The sequence below is a fragment of the Lagenorhynchus albirostris genome, chromosome 17 (genome assembly GCF_949774975.1).
Source record: "Lagenorhynchus albirostris chromosome 17, mLagAlb1.1, whole genome shotgun sequence".
Classification (NCBI taxonomy): domain Eukaryota; kingdom Metazoa; phylum Chordata; class Mammalia; order Artiodactyla; family Delphinidae; genus Lagenorhynchus; species Lagenorhynchus albirostris.
Genome location: NC_083111.1, coordinates 47,469,781 through 47,487,467, shown reverse-complemented (window position 1 = coordinate 47,487,467; position 17,687 = coordinate 47,469,781). Strand labels below are relative to the sequence as shown.

The window sequence follows — 17,687 nt, the reverse complement described above, 5'->3', positions numbered from 1 at the left end:
TTGGATGGGATCCTGGAACAGAAAAAGGACATTAGGTAGAGACTAAGGAAATGTGAATAAAGTATGGAGTTTAGTTCATAAACATGTATCAATATTTGTTCACTAATTGTGAAAGATGTACCACCCTAATGTAAGATGTAATAACAGTGGAAACTGGGAGCGGGGTATACAAGAATTCTCTGTTCTAGCTTCACAATAATTCTGCAAATCTGAAACTTTCAAAACTAAAAACTTTATTCTAAAAAATAATGAAGTATGCACATTAAAAAAAAAACTGGTTTGAAGGTATACTCTCCAATTTTCAAGTGCCAAGATAATAGTTTTTTGAAAAATGTTGAGTTCAGCTAATTTATGTTTTGAGACTCATACATGGAGAATTATATTCTGCATTAAAGTTTTTTGTTTGTTTGTTTGTTTTTTTTGTGTTACGCGGGCCTCTCACTGTTTTGACCTCTCCCATTGTGGAGCACAGGCTCCGGATGCACAGGCTCAGCGGCCATGGCTCACGGGCCCAGCCGCTCCGCGGCATGTGGGATCCTCCCGGACCAGGGCACGAACCCATGTCCCCTGCATTGGCAGGCGGACTCTCAACCACCGCGCCACCAGGGAAGCCCTGCATTAAAGTTTTGAATTGGACAGAGGGGTACACATCTATAAAGCTTTAGGTTATATTTCTGCTGTCCTCAAACGGAGGAAGAAAATAGTACTGGCAACACAAACCTTTTTTGCAAGAATAATTGTTATTGGAGTTCGAAGTGGATTGTCAAATTTAACAGCATAACAAATTTAGTGGCGTAAAACAACATGTAACCGTTACCCTGCAGTTTCTGTGGATTGGGAATCTGGGTGTATCTTACCTGGGTCCTCCGCTTAGGGTCTCATGAGGGTATAATCAAGATGTTGGCTGGGTTGTGTTCCTTTTTGGAGCCTGATTTTTTTTTCTTCTAGCTCCACGTGGTTGTTGGTGGGATTCACTTGAGGTTGTAGGACTGAGGCCTTTTGTTTTCTTGCTGGCTGTCACCTGCGGTGCTCTCACCTCCCAGGTATCACTCAGGATTCCTTGCCATGTGGCTGATTGCTTCTCACAGGCCTTGTCACAACGTGGCAGCTGACTTCAAAGCCAGCAGGAGAATCTCTGACCCCAGTCTGCTAGGACGGAGACTTACATAGTGTAACCTAATCAAGGGAGTGACTATCCCCTATGGCTTTGCAGTATTCTCTTGGCTTGGGAGCAAGTCACAAGTTGTGCCTGCACTCAAGGGGAGGGGATCATCCTAGGGCGGGTCTCACTGGGCAGTCACGTTAGGGTGTGTCCACTACAACAGGAGAGTTTTGAAACCAACACAGCAGCTGGGCATAGAGGATCAAACCAAATAAAAGGAGAACAAATCAGAAATGCTTGCTTGTTGCCTTCAAGCAAACTACAACTCGAAGTAACTAAATAAGTTTCATCCCACCCATCCACACACAAATACACAACATTATATTGAACTTGGATGAATATTTTTAAACTCTGAGGAGTATTTGAAGATGAAGGAGTCAGAGAAATATATTTGGAGATAGCTCATAAATACATCACCGTTTTCCCCATTAGGGTGTTTTTTTTTCCTTTTCCATGAAGAAATTTGCACAAAAATATGTTCTCAGTGGCAACAACATTTATGCCCTCTCATTATAAAAGTCCAAATAATATCTCATTTTTAACATATTGTAACTTAATTTTTTTCATTTTTGAGACTGTTTAGTTTTTTAATACTTAACGTTTTTACACTCTGCCTACTAATAATTATTAATAGGATGATACTGTTTAATTGATACATTTTACATGATGGTTATAAATTTGTATATTTTAAATGTATTAAATATCCATTTTCACTGATTTCTTTTTATGGGTTCTGAATCCTTTTCTTATAAAGTAGTAAATACAGGAATTCTGCTATTGTCATTTTGCTCCAGTTTTGTAATCACCACCCAGATTTTCAGGAACACAATTTTTTCTTTTTTTTTTTCCTGATTGCTCCTTATAAGACCAAAATGTCCCAGAAATCCTAACATTTAGTCATTGGAACTGCATTTGCCAAGCTGCTGCTTGCATCTGGAAATAAAGCACAAGTACCCTTTGTTAGACCCTGCGTCTGAATTGTGGGTTTGGATAATGTGTTCACTGTCTGTGCATCTCCATGGAGCTTAATACAAACCTATTAGCAGATTGAACCAGAGACCTTTGCAGTTTGTCTCAGATATACAGCCACCTTAAAGAAAACAAGCAACTTGTGGAAATGAGGCTCATTAGCCGCCAAGTTGACATGAAAAGAAAATATGTATTGCAATAATTTAGTTAAGAAACTCAAAGGAGAAATGATTTCTTGTGGCTCCTCCTCCCTTACCCTTCACCCTTTTTCTAGTCTTTTTCTGCCTGTATTTTTCTGCTCACTCACAAGTAAGCCTTAGGTTGCAGCTATTGGTTCTCTTATGCCAAGGGGTGCAAAGGGTTGTTATTCAGAATAGTGAAAACATAATCACTTGTAGCTATTGGTAAAATAGCTCATGTAGCAAATAAAGGTCAAAGCTTGCTTGCTTCCTTCCTTTCTTCCTTGGAGATGTTTTCTTTGTAGGAATTAAATAAAGGGAACTTTTAAAAAAAATACAAGATAAGTTAGATTAAACAGAAGTAACCTTTCCTGCTTAGGAAGGAAGTATTAAGTGAAATCCCAGAAGAAGAGCATTTGTCTTTGGCTGGAAGGTCACAGCATAAAGCATTCTTATCAGAGCTGAATCCAGGGGAATGTCTTGGAATTTGCCAATGTTGTTGGCCTGTGGTGATCATCAGATCTCTTCCTCCTGGTTTTAAAGGGGTTTAGTCTTGCCTAATGATTTCATCAGATTTATTCACCATGTACTTTAATATATAAATCTGTTATTTTCACCTATTACTGAAATTCTGGGTTTTTTAATAGTACGATTGGAGCAACCATTCGCTCTTTTTATCGAAAGACCTGAGTTTAATTTGAAGTAGTATATATTCTAAGTAGTATCTCTGTACATTATATCTGTCTTCAGATTTTGTTTCTAGACCATCTTAATATCATTTTGCATCATGGTGATCAAATCGGAGCTGGATTTCTTTGTTTGGGAGTACCGAGGTAGCAATTCGTTGTCACCTGGGTCTTCTTTTGGCATAAGACAGGCATTCACCAACTCATTCATCATATCTCTTTATTTGGTACTGTCCTTGGGGTCCTGTGTCCCCAGTGATGCCCACACCACCTCCTCCCACACTGAGCTCTCCTTTTCCTGAGTTTCCTATCACACGTGTATTCTGTTCTTGGTCATTCCTGTCTTGTCTTATTTACCCATTCTTTGCTAGGGATAGTTTTTCTCCCCAAAGAGACTGTTAGCACTTTGAGGGCAAGGATTCTGCCTCTTGTCTTTTGCACCTTCTCAAAGCTCAGTCTCCTCAGAACTTGATGACTACCTGTCACCATGCCCAATGTCTCCTACTCTTACACCTGATCAAAACAGTGTTTCCTCAGAGCGAGACTTATGCACGCTCCATTTGGCTCGCCCTGTGCTGGGGACCACAGAAGTGGGGTCAGCCAAGCAAAACGATCACTCCTGACTTTGGGACCTCTCATCCTCCTCTGAGGAGCACTTTGCTATTCCCAGATCCCAGGCTTCTTTCTAGGCATCTCTCCTGTGACTCATTCTCTGAGGCCCTGATGTCACTGAGGTCTCAGCTGAGTATGACACTACTAGGACAATCTTGTTCTAATAGAGAAATCGTGAAAACCAGAAAGACTTCAAGACCCAAAGTAATGTATCTCCAATGGTGAAATTCCAGACACTGTGATAAGCAACAGTGAAGATACTTTTAACCCATCCTTGTCTGGCCTCCCTTAAATAACACCACACAGGGAGATTCCTACTCTGCTTGCTTACAGGTGTACCTGCATAGGAACTGTTAAAAGAACGGAAATGGTGATCTCTGTCCTTATAGTGTAAATAACCTAGCAGGGCAGTTGGACCACATGTGCCTGTGGAGCAGACCAGTGTACTGTTTAAGAGTCTTTCTGATCACACAGTTCTGTCTTCTAATCTCAGTTTTTCTACTTGTCAGCTGTGTAGGCTTGCACAAGTGTCTAAAATTTCCTGGGGATCATTTCCTTCATTTATAACACCACAATAACAAAGGCCAAGGATGCCATGAAAATTCAACAAGTGAATGTATGGGCTGTTCTTGGCACATAGTAAATATGCATGACACGGGTGACCGCAGTAATAATAACTAAAGCTAGGGAGGATTGTAAGTCCAAGCAAGGCAGTTTGGAGGTCTGAGGCTGAGAAGAGGTATACAGAGCAAGGCAATGATGGAGGTGGAGGAGGATGGAGGATAGCTTCCTAGAAAGGACCTCCTCCCTTCATAGGAGAACATGAGTAGTGTCCAATATCTGTGCTTGCTTAGCCACTGGTACCTAATCCCCTGATCGGTTGGTCTGCAGAGGCATTTTTGGCCTGGAAGCAGTCTGCTAGGGAGTGGAAAAAGTCTGAGTGTAACCCATGCACATTATCACTGTAGAGTGAAGGGATAAAGGTAGCTTCACACCTTTTCATAACTGTTTACTTCTGAGTCTCTTTCCTCCATTGGACTGTGTGGTCCTCAAACCCAGGTTCTGACAGTTCATCCCTGTTATCCCCAGGCCACTGTCTAGAGCACATGCTCAAGTGCTTAATTATTGGTAGAAAGATTGAAAGGACAGGAGATGCTGGAGTTTTGCTGCACTACATCTTCTACCAACACAAGACTTAGTACAAGTATGAGAACATATTTTCCCTGCATGCAAGAACAAGATCCCGTCAAATGAAAGATGGAAATATTGTGGTTTGTGGTTCTTTCTCCAAAGCAACATTGTTTGTGGGGTCAGAGACCAAGAAAGATGTGACTTAGGAAAGTTGCTTAAAAATGCTGGTTGTGGTGCATGAAAGAAAAAGGAAAAACAAACAAACAAAAACCTAAGCATATAAAACTGAAAGAGGGGTCCGTAAAATCAAGCTTGATGCTAAAAGGGATGAGTTTCCAGATTGGAATGGGTCACTGCAAATTCCTGCAGCCGCCTAGCTTGTGATTTAACACTTCTCTGGGCTTTTGTTCCAGATATTTGAGGCTCAATTTATTCCCATTTTATCGTCCTTGTCAAAAGCAACTTTTTTTTTTTTAAAGGCTGTATGTTTTCTTTCCATTCTTGTTTATACCTTACCATCCTGCTGTTTACAAGGTTGGTCTCTCACACTCTGCCTGGGGTGTCTTCTATTTTCGTGTAGTTAAAATTGCCAGAGGATTCTTTCAGCAGCTCTGTTTTGATGAATGGGGAAGCCATGCTGCCCTGTGGAATCCCAGCATGGCGTGGCAGCTCCCCCAATGAAAGAGGCACATAGCTGTTGTGAACATGTGACCAACTGTGAAACTTTGCACATTCAAGTACTTTAAACACTTGAAAGTGCCTGTTGTACATCTCATTACAGAGATACAATACCAGGTGTGACCTCTCATGTGGGTTGATGCCTCCCTGGAGGTTGTTTGGAGTAACATGAAATGTGATTTCTTTCCAAAGTGGAGCACCTGCCATTTTCTCCCTGGCTCTGGGCTGGAAGTGATATCCTAATGCCCCCTGTCCCTCTCCTCAGCTCCTGTATCCGGTCCTCACTTTGGTCTGAGCCTTCTCCCCCATCTGAGTGGTCTCCTCTGTGCCCTGTGTTCGGATGGTGTTCCTTCTGATCACAAAATCTTGGTGGCACCTGTGGCAAATGGACGCTGGAAATTGCTCTTTTGCTTTTTTTTTAACTTTTTATTTTATAGAAAGTAAAAATAAAAGTTGATTAGCAATGTTGTGTTAGTTTCAGGTGTACGACAAAGTGATTCAGTTATACACACACATGTATCTATTCTTTTTCAAATTCTTTTCCCAATTAGGTTGTTACAGAATATTGAGCAGAGTTCCCTGTGCCATACAGTAGGTCTTGTTGGTTATCCGTTTTAAATATAGCAGTGTGTACATGCCAATCCCAAACTCCCTAAGCATCCCTCCCTGCCTTCCCCCCGTCCCCCCGCCACCTCCCCATAACCATAAGTAACCATAATTTCGTTCTCTAAGGCCGTGAGACTGTTTCTGTTTTGTAAATAAGTTCATTTGTATCTTTTTTTTTTTTTAGATTCTGTATATAAGCGATATCATACAATATTTCTCTTTCTCTGTCTGGCTTACTTCACTCAGTATGACAATCTCTGGGTCCATCCATGTTACTGCAAATGGCATTATTTTATTCTTTTTAATGGCTGAGTAATATTCCATTGTATATATGTACCACATCTTCAGAAAGATTGGGGGGTTTGAGCAGAAGTTGCATTGATGGATTACAATTGCTTTAATTACAATTACAATGAATCTTGGCACCAAGAGGATGACCCTTGGCAAAGGGGTGAAGCAGGCCAAGGTCGGCCTTGTCCTTCTGAGCCTCATCATGCCTCCATCCTTCCAGGGGTTCCTAACACTCCCTCCACTCCCTTAACCCCCTGTTTACCTCAGGTCTTCCTTATCAGGGTAGATAGCACTCAATACTTCAGGATCCTTCCCTTATGTGCTAGTTTCCTTCTATCAGAATTTCTAGTCCCAGATATTATTCCTTTTGGGAACTCTCTGTGATATGAACATGAGTGGTACTGGGTCAAAGATACCTATGCTGGGGGTGCTCCTCCAGGGTGGGAAGGATATGATGAAAAGCACAACTCACCAGACCTCAGATGACCTAGGTTTATAATTCCAGTTTTGCCACTCATTAGCTGGTGACGTTGGGCTATGTTTCTTAACCTTTCTGAGTATGTCCTCATCCATATAATAGAATTGATGAGTCCATGCTAGCATGTCTTACATATGAGACTTTTACTTCCCAGGTTTATCATGAAGCTCAAATAAGATGAAGCACTGGAACGCTCTTTATGCATGAGAGAGGTTCTGTGCAAATGTTAGGGAGAGAGGCAAAAAGGTGCCTTACCTATGTCCACAGTGTTAGCTTTTTGATAGGTAATGAGTTGTAGCAGGAAGCTTCCACCTGGCTTTAATATTTTCTGTAATCCTCGTTTATTGAGCCTCCATTTCCTCATTCATCCAAAAGAACGTATACAAAATCTCATTGGCTTGTCATGAGCAATGATGGTTAGAAAGTCCCTTACCCTAGTGTCACTTGGGACTTAGTGTGTATTTTATAAAATGTTAGTTTCCTTTTCACCTTAACATGTCCCTCAAGAAGTGACTCTAGACATTCAGGTACAAGAGTTTCCACATGCTTCAAATCTGTCTGTGTATGAGGCAGGTCCGGTAACCGAAATGGTATCAAAGCAGCCCAGAGGAATGATCTAGTCCAAAGGTAACATTAAAAAGGTGTACATCATCCTCTGAAAGGCAGTGGGTGCTGATAACGCACCCATAGGGTGACATGGGGCTGGTTCTAAGGAATGGGGAGGGAGGTGACTAGGGCACTCGCTTTGTCACAGAATTAAAGAAGGCACCATAAAACTCCATAAAATAACGTTTAATGCAATATTTTTTTTTCAAAATCAAAATGCAAAAATACCTATGACAAACAAGACGTCAATTCAAAACAATGTTGACTTTCTAAAGTATTGCATTAATATATTTACTTTGATTACTGAGTTTTTTGGTGCCCCCCGTTAAAATTTGTGCCCAAAGAGAGTGAGCTCCTCACTCCATTGGCCTTGCCCTGCCCCCACCCTGGGGTGGTGTCCACAGGGCTTGGGGGGAAAGTCCCAGGGAGAGCTTTCAGTACCCACTCCGATTTCCCCTCATCCACTTGGGGTCCTGAATTTGGTTTAATTATAACCTTGTGAAAAAAGAAAAGACCATATCAAATGAAATTCTGGTATCCTTTCTAATCAAGTGACCACAATGAAAGACAAGAGTTTGGAAAGAAAATATGAAGCCAGTTGTTCACCAGAAGCTTGATTTAGGTTGGGGGTTGGCAAACAATGACTTGCACACTGACTGCCTGTTTTTGTAGGTAAAGTTTTATTGGCACATAGGCCTGCTCATTTGTTTTTGTGTCATCTAGGCTGCCTTGGTGACACAACAGCAGAACTGAGTAGTTGCAGCAGAGACTGTATGGTCTGCAAAGCTGAAAATGTTTATTATCTAGCCTGTAGCAGACCCCTGATTTAGATTATCAAAGGACTTAGTTTTCTTTTTTTAATAAATTTATTTATTTTATTTATTTATTTTTGGCTGTGTTGGGTCTTCATTGCTGCGTGCGGGCTTTTCTCTAGTTGTGGCGAGCAGGATCTACTCTTCATTGTGGTGTGAGGGCTTCTCATTGCGGTGGCTTCTCTTGTTGCAGAGCATGGGCTCTGGGTGCACGGGCTTCGGTAGTTGTGGCAGGTGGTCTTAGTAGTTGTGGCGTACTTAACAGTGAAAAACTAAATCCTTTCCTCATGAGATCAGGAGCAGGCAAAGGATGTCCTCTTTCACAACTCCTATTCAACATAGAACTGGAAGTTCTACACAATGCAATAAAGTAAGAAGAGAAAATTAAAGGCAGATCAGAAAGGAAGAAAGAAAACTGTTCACCATTCATATTTTTCTTCTCTGGGAGGTGTCAGATCTGTTGCTCATTTTTCTATTGTGTTGTCTTTTTCTTACTGATTTGTAACATTTCTTTATATAATCTGAATACTGGTCTTTTGCTGATTTCACAGGTTGCAAACTTGTCTCAGATATTGGCATGTCTTCTTTCTTTATTGTACCTTGCGATAAACAGAAGAACTTAATAGTAGAGTAGGCAAATTTATCAATCTTTCCTTTTGTGATTAGCACTTTTGGACTTAGCCTTAAGAACTCTTCCCATTTGGAGGTCAGAAAGATGTTATCCTATATTTTCTTCTACAAGGTTTAACATTTTGCTTTTTCAGCTAAGTCCTTAATCCCTCTGGAATTGATCTTTAGGTATGGCTCCTCCTTGACTTTTGGCTCAGTAAATTATTCCAACCTTTGTGAGAGCTCTGTTATCTTTCAGTTCCAACTTCCCTGCCATGCTGGTTCTGACGCTCTGTCTCTAAAAATTGTGTGGCCTTTTCTTTTCTTTTGGTATGCCTTATAATTTTTTTCTTGATAGCCAGACATGATGTACCAGGTAAAAGGAACTGCTGTAAATAGATCTTTAGGAATGTGGTAGCGAGTTTTCAGGGAAAAGAAGCGTTCTATGCATCCTACAATTAGGTCTCAGTCTTTTGGTGAGCCTGTGCCTTTGGACTGCCAAGTTCACAAGTATTTCTCAGTTTTTTTCTCCTCGCTTAGGTGGGACAGGATGGCTAGAGTGGGCTGCAGTTGAGCAGTTCCCTTCTCCCACAGTGGAAGCCTAGAGGAGTCTAGAGCTGAGTATTTCCCTTCCCCAGGTCAGTTAGGCTCTGAGGATATTCTAGCAGGTTAGGCTCTGGTTAACTAGTTTCCCCTGAGGGCAAGAACAGAGTGTTATGGCATATCAAAAAATGTTCATTTTCCCCTCCCCCTTCCAGAAGCCTGAGGGGATTTTTCTCTGGTATTTACTGTGGACATCTGGTAGAGCTCCGGGAAGTAAATCTCACAGTATTGTAAGGACCCCCCCACAGTGACTGTGTCCCCCTGGAGTGTTTAACTCTCAGAGTTGTCCCCAGGGAGACTCCAGCAGTTGGTCAATTACAGTTCACATTTTCCTGTCCTGGCACTGCTTCCAGCGGCGCTTTCTGTTGGCAAGTCTCTGCTCAGTTTCAGGCATAGGAACAGGAAGGGCAAAGAGCAAAAAGCAAATGCCAGAGCCTTTTAAAAGAGCTTTTCCAGGAGCTCTACCTAGCACCTCCAGCTTACATCTCCAAGGCCCAAACTGTTCCACCTGCCCATCCTTAGCTGTAGTTTAAACAGGGCAAATTGCTGCCCTGAGCAAAATCAAGGTTCAGTTAGGACAGAGGGTAGACTGGGTGTTGGATAGTTAACCAGCAGTGTCTGCCCCGCTCTCTAAGCTCCTGCCAGGATTGCCTATCCCCCTAGCAGGGTTGTTTGGATAACAAAATGGAAGATCACATGCAAGAGCATTTCATACATTATAAAATGTTTCATAAACAAAGTGGAAACATTCTGAACTATTTTCTCAGAGAGCAAACCTACTATTACTACTATTAATAGAAAGTCTTACTAAATGCAAAGACTTGGGTAATCAATATCTCTTAAACCTCAGCTCATTCTCTTTCGGACATCTTTGGATAGACCAAGATCCAGTGTTTTCATAGATACACATCCTCAAACACCAGTCTTCAGATTCAGATTATTGCCGAACATTGTTGTAGTGGACATTTGTTGATTTCCTCCAATACTCCTTTCCTCCTTTTCTCTTCCTCTTAGTAATCTGAATGCCTTTCCATGTGATTTTTCTTTGGAGTGTCCTTCCTTACCCTCTCCTCTAAGGATAAGGCTAGATTAAAGTCATTCAGCAAAGTATCGTGACATTCAGTGATGGGCAGTCAGAATGACTTCAGAGCTTGAGACTGGCAGCATGCTAACACTACACTCTTGGGAGATGGATGTGTGGTCTTAAACTGCTGAAGCTATATTTTTGCACCATGAGGAAAGGCAGCCACAAGATGAAGTCAATCTACAGAGAATGCCATGCTAAGAGAATTGCAGAGAGTCAAATGATATACATAGTGAACCCCTGTTTTCCAGAAACCAACCCTACATCCAGGTTTTTCTTCCCCAGCTCAATGAACCAAAATATTTCCATGTCTTGTTATTTATTTGTTTAAGTGAGTTTGAGTTGGGTTTTCTGTTATTTGTAGCCAAAAGATTCCTGAATGATAGTTTCCACATCTATTCCAGGAAAAAATTATATATATTATTTTAATGTTTATTATTTTAAATAATGTATATATTTTATATAATATATTACTTAGCATATTATGTGTTTATGTTTATATATACACACATATGTATATACATATTTATAAGTATAATATATATATATAAATATATATTCTGAAATTTATAGTCCTTCCAGGATTAAGGCCATAAGGCCTGAATATTACTAAGAAAGCTTGTAATACATTTCCTGCATGGCATCTGTCTAAAGGATTTTAAACTTTGACATGCCAGGACCTGAGTGTTGCTCTTTTAGGGACTGTATTTATCACCCCTGCAGTACAAGATTTACCCCTGAGTACTTTGAGGCAAAGACCAATTAGGCTGAGATATGTCAGTGTTCTTGTAGGTGTGTTTCCTGTTTCCTGTTTGCAAAGGCAACTACAGAAGAAATAAAAGTAACGGCCTTACATAAACCGCTTACTGAGCTGTCAAGTATTCAAGTAAGTTATTCATTAATTATGAGTGATTTCAGTCGCAGGGCCAGAGAACTGCGGGTGATAAAATCTGTCGTGATAACTGCAGAAGGCTCTGAGATCCGAGGCGCTGCGTGACTGCGTATCGTGAGTTACTTTTTTAACCTCTCAAATGCCTGGGTTTTAAATTGTGTAAATTATGATTCAGAATGCAAAGATGTTGCATCCTAGTTAAGTTGTTGTGTGTTTATATGTTTTTGGTATTTGTTAAATAGAAAATGGTAATTTATATCTGCCATGAAAACTTTGTTGTGAAGTATACATTTCCATTTTTAACTGTAGATGAATTTGTATGTTACCAAAAAGAAAACTATGCCACCATTCTACTTTTGTAAAAATTCTTTTCTCTTCTGTGGTGCCTCTGATTAAATAGAAGGCTAAGGAAATTTACTTAAAAAAATGTAGGAGAAGTTATAAAGAAGTAAAAACCTGACTTGCCTCCTGGAAAAAAGGCAATAACTATGTGCCCCTCCTTACTTTCCAAATCTACTCATTTGGTATGGAAAATTGAAGAGGATATTGTGCAGCAAGTAGATGGAATGTTTTCTAATTCAGAAAAGATTCTTTTGAAATTCTAATGAGGGCAGCAGCACCCGCAGTAGTGAATTTACTGTTAAGATAGGAACATTATTACTTTCCTACTTTGTTGCTGTGGGTCTCAAAAGCCATCTCATTGAATGTTTAGGAAATTGGCTTTTCAGGAAGGGAAATCTGCTGATTTATGAATTTCTTGGAAATTTTTCAAAATATGCTAATGGCCCTAGATGAGAGTCAGCCAAGATTTGTAGGCAAGATAATATCGCTTAAGCCCTGGTAATACTTTTTGTGACTGTTTGTAAATAAGGCCTGAATATTTACTTGGCCAAATAGTTTTATATGAGGAAAAAATGGCAAAAATATTAAAGTAAATGTGGGCCAGAACAAAGCTTTAGTTTGTATTTTGCTGATATTGCAGGGAAGGGAGATAAGTGAATATAAAATGAAACTTAAATGTACTTAGCTCTTTTTCATCCCATTTCCTTCATCCCCATTAAGTCTCTATGGTTTAATTATTAGGTGAGCAACATGGCTCATCTGGATGTATTGTGAAAGTGAAAGTGAAAAGCCTTTATTCCAAATTGGATAGGCCAGTTCTTTTAATGAGATCTAGAGGAGAGTAATAAAATATTTGAAGTCAAGCTAACCAAAATCTTTTTTTTTTTTTCCTCATGACATTGATAACTAAGCCTCAACCCCAGTGCATTTCTCCTGGAGCCCAAGAAAGAATTGTGCATTTAAGTTGGCAGTGATCAGGCAGCTTGAGATATTTTGAAGTACTTATGGATCTCAACCCTAAACATGATAGTAGCCATTGCATTAGTTCCTTGGATCTTTCTGATATCGAACTAAAGGATAATAGAAAAATGTGCATTCTTATCCCCAAAGACAGTAAAGCATGACTATGATCCAACATAAGAACCCTTCCCCTTGACGTGAGGTGTAGAGAATCATTATATCTGCTGTTGGCTGGTTGTTTCTGCCCCTCCTCAAGCATCCAAGTTTCTCTTCTGTATCTGTGATCTCAGGGACAGGTGATTCCTCACTGCAGATTCCCTTCTTGAGTGAGTCCCAAATATACTGTACTTCATCTCTGCTTTATGCAGAGCAAGGGGAGGCTACAGGAGTTTGTGCTGCAAATTTGAGGCATCTGCCAGACCCAAAGGAGGACGATTTGAATAAGAAATTGACCAAACAGCTCTTGAGGCAGTGAAGGAGCCACTTTCTGCTCAACTACTGTTGCCTCGAGAGAGGAATGGGCAAGGCAGAGACGAGGACGACCCCTTAAACAGAGGCTAAACTGTCTAACTGGGGCTTTCCAAAGGAATGGCCTAAGTTAGCAAACACTGCCCCAATTTCCTGGGCTTTTGGAATTTTGCTCAAGAATTCCAGACACTCTTGTAAAAATTACCTAGTGACAGAGTTCCTGACAATAGATAGGAAAGATATATGTAAAGAAGCTATTTTAAAGTAAAGTATATGAATAGACTCTAGGTTTACAGTCATTTCTGATTTCCTGTTGTCTGGGTATCTCTCTTTAGCTCCCTTAGGCTAGAATTATTTTGTCTGGATCCCCAAGAGATCCATACTCTTCCCCCAACGCTTCCTATGTGACTAGCTTCTCAGTTACATGATATTACATGGAATTATATTTTTGCTACGGTTTTCTGCACTAAAGACCTCTTTCCTTGTTCTTTTAAAAAAATGCTATTTTAATCCTCTTAGCCTAGGAGCTTACTACTCTTTAATTTCAATGTCTCAGAAATTCTCCTCTATCAAAAAAACCTACTTTGTCAATAGCATACCTTTCGTTCAGGAGTAGTAATTGGGAGAGATTATCTCAGAGGCTGAGAACACAAGACACCATATATCTAAAGGATAATTAAAGTATCCTTCCAGATGTTTTCAAGTAGAGACAAATAATTCAAATAATTGATTCCCTGACAACGATTTTTCACTCAGTCTCGTTCTCAACGCCAAAACAGCTAATAAATTCAATGGGAAAAAACCTGCTCTTTTGTTAGTTTGTAGAAAAAAGAAGAGAAAGAGAGTAGTTGACTTCTCAGCAATTTTGCAACAAGTTCTTTTAGTGTCATGTAGACTTAGGAGAATGCAGTTTGTAGTAGATAACTGATGATTCCAATTAACCAAAAAGTATTGATTAAGCACCTACTAACTTGAGCCCTAGTGGAGAATGATATAGTGTAACATGGACTCATATATTTAATAATAGATCATGTTCCTAGAAACCTAATTCATTTACTCATTCAATAAATACTTATTGAGTGCTTGCTGTATGACAGGCACTGTGTTAAATGATGGGGATTTTAATGGGGAACAAGGCAGGGATGGTTTCTGTCTACAGTTGAGTGTGGGGTGTAGGGAAGATGTTTATCAAATAATTCCACAAATAGATTTTACAAATGTGATCAATACTATGATGGGGGGAAAAAAAACCAAAGAAAAATGGGAAACCAAGACTATAAAATACAGGCACTACCTACATCTAGTCTAAGTGGTGATCAGGGAAGACTTCCCTGAAGAAATCTGAAGAGGTTGGGAATGGGGAGGAGAATGTTCTGGGCAGAGGCCCTGAGGTAGAAGGGAGCTTGGAGCTTACTGGGAACTGAACCAAGGCCAGTGTCGCTGGAGAACGGGGTGGGGCAGGAAAAGCTAGAGAGGTGGCAGGGGCAGATCGTGAAAGACTTAGTAGAGAATGAATGAATGAACGAATGAACATGAGTAGTTAATAACATGGAGTTAGTCCTGTCGTCTCCTGTCATTATTGTGAAAATAAAAGGAGTTTGCAATTGTATAATGACTCTGCTGTTTGGGAGATACGGTATTCATTCATTCATTCAGCCATTCAGCCAGTAAACCCAAGAAAAAAATCCCTGTTCACATGGATCTTAAATTCTAGTGGAACAAGCAGCAAATATATAGGTTTTATAGTAAATTTTTGTTTATGAATAAATGGTGTTAAGTGGTCTTTCGATGGAATTTTAAAAATAATTTCAAATGTATATCATATTGCATCTATGTATGGTTATTCCTCTGTTTGGTTAAATAGAGTTATATCCTTTAGCAGATCTAGGACCATGCTCAGCACAGGTGTTCTTCACAGTACTCAATTCACAGTCAAAGACTTTGGAGAAATTCCAAGAGAATAAGATAAGAGAGGGAAGCTAAGAGATTTGCATTTGTTCTTGTTTCTGAGGAGCTAGTGAGGCCGCTGCTCACCAGCACCTTACCAGCTCTTCCTGGAGTGGTGGGGGCAGGAGGAGGGGAGCGATGGAAAAAATGAAAATAACTGAGGCTAACACTGATGGAAAAGGATCTCAGAGGGAGAGTATTCCAGAGTCTTGCTATTTCTTTTTATAAAAAGAGCTTAAAACATCTTATTATATACTTAAAATACTTTATAGATTTTGCACATTTACCATCTCTATAAAAGGTTCACATTTTACAATCAATGTACACATTTAAGGAGAGATGTTTCTTTGTCACATTCCCCAAAGCTCTTATTTAATTGATGGCGCATCTTAAAATCATCAGTGACTTACAGTCAGAAAATAGTACTTATCTGGAACCTTGTTTGAGTTTTCAGTCATGCCTGTCTTTTCTGCTTGAAGATTTCCTGGTGACAGTGTTTTGTATCTGCATATAAATTATTACCATAGATGGAATTAATAAACCAGAGCACCTGTGAGGGTCACCTTCAGGTCTTGTTTGCAAAAATCAGAAAGTAGTTCATTGTATCAAAGAGAGGCATAATAATTATCTGTTTTAATCTTCAGGAACTTCCTTGCTTCTGATTTCTAGATTGCATAAATCAAAGTGATTATTTCTATATAATCCAAGAGGAATAATAGAAATGTTGCTAGTGTGATCCTTTAGTGCAGGATTTCTTAACTGCAGCACTGTTAACATTTTGGACCATATAATTTTGTTGTGAAGGGCTGTCCTATGCAGTGTAGGATGTTTAGTGGCAACCTGGTACCAGTAGTATCCCCCCAGTTCTGACAGCCATCTCTAGACATTGCCAGATGTCTTCTGGAAGGGGCCAAATCATTCTCAGTTGAGAGCCATTTCTTTAGTCTATCATAATCACGGACTCACCATGCTGCATTAGCTTTTGTGTTGTTGTTGTGTTGCAGACGTGTCCAACTCTAAACGCATAGCTTTCAGTTTAACAAGATGGTATCTTTCTAATTCTATAGTTCTTACATCACAATTAAAAATAATGTTATGAAACCAGAATTAGATTTTTATTCAGCCAAATGTGTGAAATCCTGACACGGTAATATGTTTTTTGGGGGGAGGCAGGGAGGGAGGTGGGGGGGGTGGTTTACACTTTAAGGACCTTGTTTTATTTGTTAAAGCCTGACAAAATTTTATCCTCAAAGTTTAAAACTTACTTAGTGGCTCAACTATTTTTTTTTTTTTTTTTGTGGTACGCGGGCCTCTCACCGTTGTGGCCTCTCCCGTTGCGGAGCACAGGCTCCGGACGCGCAGGCTCAGCGGCCATGGCTCACATGCCCAGCCGCTCCGCATGTGGGATCTTCCCGGACTGGGGCACGAACCCGTGTCCCCTGCATCGGCAGGCGGACTCTCAACCACTGCGCCACCAGGGAAGCCCCAACTATTTTTTTAAAGATACATTTATGGGAATCTTAATGCCACAAAAGACTCCTACTCAGTCAGCTGCAAGAATTAATAGCCTTTTGGTGACACATAAAAACTTGAATGAGGCACATTCAGCAAGTTCATTTCTAGTTTTATAGGAAGCCGAAAACAGCAGAGAGAAAAAAGTGCTACCCTTGTATCCTTTGATGATGGTACTTGACATTTTAGTGTAAGTTATTACAATAGTATATTGGTTTAATGTTCCCTTAATATCAGTGGTTTACTCAAAGTTTCTGAAAACGGGAAGAATGTGTGTTTTCTCTGTCACTGTTAAGCTAAGAAATGGCATTTCAAAATCACTTTAATCGTACATGATTAAGTCTTCTAAAGTGGTATTTTACTATGCTGTGGTGCCTGGGAAGACTTAAGATTACATAAATTCACTTAGACGTATGACTAATATATGATACCATTAAGAGAGAGATTTTAAATTCCTTTTACTGTTATTATTTACTTCACCTAAAGGCCTCTTGACTCAAAGTGTTTTATATAGCTCAAATGAGACCAATGTTATTTTGTTAAATAGAGCCTTCTTTCATGTCACTATTACGTTCAGGAATATTTAAGAACTTCCAGTTGTCTCAAAAATAAAGTTCTAATTCTTTTTCATGGCACTTAAAGCCCTCTACTAACTGGGCTGCAATCGATCTCTTCAGAGGTATCTCCTTTACCTCCATTTGCCCCTGTCTCCATATCACACTCCAGCTGCAATGAACTAGGTTGCCCAGGGCATCCTTGCATTTTTCTGCCTTTATAGTGCTCTCATGCTACGATCTCTACCCCTTAGATTCCAATCCATGCTTAAGAACGATTTCTTCCATGAAATTTTCCCAAATTTTCTCAGTTGGAATTAATCTCTCTCTCCTATAATGTTTGGAAAGCACTACACTAGTGTTCCTCAAACTACCTATGAGAAGGACTAGAATTTTTTTTAATTTCCAGTTTATTACAGGACAATATGTATCTTCCTGTCTATGACCAGTACTTAGATCTCGCCCTGTGAAATTCGCATATCTGATCTGGTCTAAACCCCATTCAG

At 39.9% G+C, this 17,687-nt stretch overlaps 1 protein-coding gene across 6 annotated transcripts in view; it reads left to right on the top strand.

Annotated features, from left to right (window-relative positions):
- NCALD (neurocalcin delta) overlaps positions 1 to 17,687 on the top strand; it is a 432,659-nt gene that overhangs the window by 248,253 nt on the left and 166,719 nt on the right. For 4 of the 6 annotated variants that reach the window (XM_060127588.1, XM_060127587.1, XM_060127586.1 and 1 more), the window contains one exon: positions 11,425 to 11,512. The exons of the other annotated variants lie outside the window; for them this stretch is intronic. The gene's annotated coding sequence lies outside the window, so the exon portion shown is untranslated. The remainder of the gene's footprint in view (positions 1 to 11,424; positions 11,513 to 17,687) is intronic. 6 annotated transcript variants of the gene reach the window in all.